Source organism: Triticum urartu, chromosome 7A (assembly GCF_056163025.1).
Source record: "Triticum urartu cultivar PI428250 chromosome 7A, HENAU_Tu73, whole genome shotgun sequence".
Taxonomy (NCBI): Eukaryota; Viridiplantae; Streptophyta; class Magnoliopsida; order Poales; family Poaceae; genus Triticum; species Triticum urartu.
The window spans coordinates 453,955,747-453,960,063 of record NC_141879.1 but is presented as its reverse complement, the minus strand read 5'-3'; positions in this window follow the sequence as shown (position 1 = coordinate 453,960,063).

Below are 4,317 nucleotides of genomic sequence, written 5' to 3'. Positions count from 1 at the left end.
ATCTGATCGTTTGACACAAACGAAGTACATGAAGTTGCAATGGCTAACTTTTAACTAAACAAATCCCCTAGGAAAAAGCTACCAGATGGATCTACTTATATAGGAGAAAGGGGTGGCGGCCAAGGAGGTGGGAGGACGTCCCAAGGCTGCCTAAAACTAACCCTAGGTTGTACAAGGCTCATGGGCCCAAGTGGAGGTGATGCAACACCTTTGGACTTGTAGTTTGACTCGGATTTTGCTGCAGCGTCAGATCGTTTCGTCAATATCTCAACGCTCCAGATGAATTTGAAGGTGAATCCAATTGGGATGGAAAGAGCACGAAATCTAATTTCCAACAAAAAAGGAATCACCCAATTCGGAGACCGTATGAAAGAGTTCTTGGTGTTTTGAGTCGGGTAGGTCTATGCAGTCCGAATCTGAATTCAAAACGTGAGAGACTTGGACTCTATCTTCTCTTGGGCCAAAATTTACGTAAGATGACTTTTTGAACAGCACCTAAACTTCTCTTTTTCCCTTATCTTCATATGTGGATTGTACAAATGTCCCATACACCTGCAATTAGACATAGCATAAAAGTCTGTGAAGTATTTTTGTCCTAGATAATATCAATAAATTATTGCATAGTTTGCATTAGAAATCACCTCACGAATATCCATGTATGCAATATTTTTTGTTGCATCCAAGGTAGTCATGTCCTCATCATCCTCCCCTTCTTGAAAACAAAGCCGTCCCCGGCGTTGCTTAATCTGAAATGTGGCTAACAAAAGAGACAATGTGTACATGTTGTATATGTATATGTCATCCATTTTTACTTCCCTTGGTTTTTCCACACATGACACATGTATACATGAGTAACTTTCATAGTTCATAAAATATAAAGCCAAAATATTATTACAAGAACTAGAAGGCATGAAAGTATTACAACTCAGTTTGCACATATAAGTGAAGCTCTTATTCGTATTAGAAGATTGACGATGTTCATAATTAAACCATCCCAATATTGGTGAATAAACCTTACTTGCATTAAATTTAGATGCTACAACATGCTCAAATAAGCAAACATGCAATAGGTTATTTGACACAGAATCATCACCAATATTAGAGGTCATATCAAAATGATTAAACATTGGCACAATTATTTTCAAATGTATTTGATCCAAATATGAATAATTCCTTGATTCACATGGTTCTTTTGCATCATCATTTAATTCAATGGGTGCACTCAACATTGTTGATATTGCATTTGTTTGATCACATGGCAAAGTCAATCATCAACACAGTCCTCTAAAATAGGTCGTGTGATCAAAGTAGTGGGTAGGTCATCACATGGCGCACTGAAATTGACAAGGTATTCATCATACTCATGTGGAGGTGGAAGATCAATACCTTTGTCATTACCTTTTATTATCAACTCAGATGATGTAGGCACCCGCAGTGGTGATGTGTCACATGGTGGAGGTGATATAGTCCTCACAACAACGCATGTGGTTTTCATAGTGTGCCTATTAGTTGAAGGTACAATCATATCAACTCTTGGAATTTGCACCGTGCGCTTGTTCTCCTTGTGGGCAACACGTAGTTTTATTTCCTGTTCAGCTTTGCAAGCAAGACGAAACGAATGGTCCATAGGATAACACTCTTCATGAATATCATAGTTTAATCCTCCCAAAATCTATCATAAAATAATCTTCACTTTCTTCTAAATATGAATGCAACAAGGTAGTTCATAAATCATCATAATATTTCGTTACAGTGTCACTACCTTGTTTTAAATGTTGCAACTTTTTAATCATGTCACGAGTATAATAAGCGGGGACGAATGTATGTCGCATGGCAAGTTTCAAATCATCCCAAGTAGTAGGTATATAATCAGGGTGTAACCGACAATATTTACTCCACCAAACCAAAGCATAACCAGTGAAAGAACCAACCGCAACCTTAACTTTTTTATGTTCATCAAAATTATGGAAAGAAAATATATTATTTATGTCGAACTCCCATTCAATATATAAAGTAGGTCTAAAACGGCCATTAAATGGTGGTATAGAAACGTTAACTTGATCATGTGCATTTGGTTGTTTGTGCACCTCTCGTGACGGTTGTGGTATTTGCAAAGGTGGTGGCACGTCTCCCGCGATCAACAAAGCCCATGAATTGACTCTGGATCCTATCAAAATTAGTAGAAACAAGAAAAAAATTAAAAAATAATGTTCCTGTGAACTACTTGGAAGTGGTGGTAAAACGCTCACAGTATAACAAATCTCAATATCTTACAAGTTCTTACCATGCAAGCAGGTGGTGACCGGCAACCAACGGTGTCAAATAACTCCAAAGATTGAGGAAAACGATTGCTAGGGGAACATATGTATACACAGAGTAGAAATATGTGGAGCTTGGAAGGCTTAAATATATGGTAGCAAAAGATTAACAATAATCAATTCAGAGATGCAATGTTGAATAAACGCTCAACGACGGTACTGTGCTAGTCCTAAGCTAGACCGGACTAGAGACGCGAGCCTAGAACACTAATGAGGTCACAGCATAGCACAACTAGCATCAATAAAGGATAAGAAATAGCTCTGGACAACAAGATATAAGTGAAGATCACAATGGCAGTAAAGATAATGATGAAAAATAACTGCCAAGTAGGATATACAACAACTCTCTCTCCAACTTTCCTCTTGAAAATTTTGAGCCAATTTTCTATTTTTTTTCACAAATGCTACTAACTCAAGCTTGCCAATGCAAAAAGAAGCACTCAATTCCGAATGGATATGAGGAGTCAAAGAATTCTAAAACTGGCTTGAAAAACTAAAACAAGCTGTATGTGCGAACTTCGGAGGGCAAACAGACCTATGTAGAAGCCGATTTTGAGACACCAAATATTAAAATAGCTTTTGCAACTATTCAGACGCGGCTCATCGCTAGGTTCAATTTGAGTACTTGTGGAGCCAAAACGGACTTCGTATGAAAAAGATATGCCTGTTTTACTGAACACTGTGCAAAACAGATTCCAATCCGAATTCAGGTACGAGATTGATTCTAGATAGATCATAAATTTCTTTTTTTCCTTTTTCTCTTTTTTCCCTCGCACTTTTCCCTTTTTTTCTCTGTCCTTTTTCTTTTTCTTTTTTTCTCTCTCACTCTTTCCAAAATAAACTAGATAAGATGCAGATTGGATCAAGCGAAGATGTAAACAATCTCAATTATGATGAAGACAATGAACGGTGGGTAACACGTGGTGGAATTGATGGATGTGATGGTGGACAACAGAAGGAATAACGATGCAGCGACTGTGTGACTAGTGTGAACAGAACTCTAAACTCTAAACGAACTAGACACTAAGACCAGCAAGTCGACACGACGATGCAACCGCTAATTCAATAATGCAAACAATGAAAAAAAAATTGTAAAGGCTCAGACTGGCTTGGACAAAGGATAAACATATCTAACTTTTTTGGGGGCTTTCTTTTTGAACAATAGGTAGGAAAATAAATCTAATATAGGGAAAACTAGAAATTCTCACTGAGCAAACCTGAAAACTGATACCACTTGATAGAGGCGAGGGTCCCGATCTTTCGATGAGATGATAACTATTGATTTGGTGAAGAACGACTTTGACGACCCGACTACAAACGTGCACGACATTGCGCCTTAACAATCGCTAAACCAATCTCCTGAGGTTATTGACCACATCAGAGCACGATCAACCTGACCACAAAGGTGTGGAGATCATGGCGGGCGACACGAGCAAGATGACTCCAAAAGAGAAGGTTATGTTTGAGGGGAAGCAAAAATTCATCCAAGACCGAGATGCGTGATCATCTTCTATTTGTTTGTTTTTCATGAACTAGGGTCAAGATGCATGAACTATGGCCGTGGTGATCCTTTTGCTCCAATGTTGTATGCCGACATAGCATATAATGCAAATATGCTAGATTTATTTTGGGAAAACTTTGTTTTTGCCACTCTAACTTTTGACCACTTTACTTATGCCACTCTAAATTTGACATACCACTTTTGCCTTTCAGTTTTGACAAATACATCACAAATGCCATTCCGTGGCAAAGCAATAACTTTTCATTTCACTTTTGCCACTCTTTGATTTTAACAATGTATCACAATTGCCACTCTAAAATTATTGCTTTTGCCACGGAATGGAAATTGTGATGTATTGTCAAAAACTAAGAATGACAAAAGTGAAATGTCAAATTCTAGAGTGGCATAAGTAAAGTGGTCAAAAACTAGAGTGGCAAAAACAAAAATTTTCCATTTATCTTGCTATATATTTGCTATGTTTGATTACCAGAAAATGGA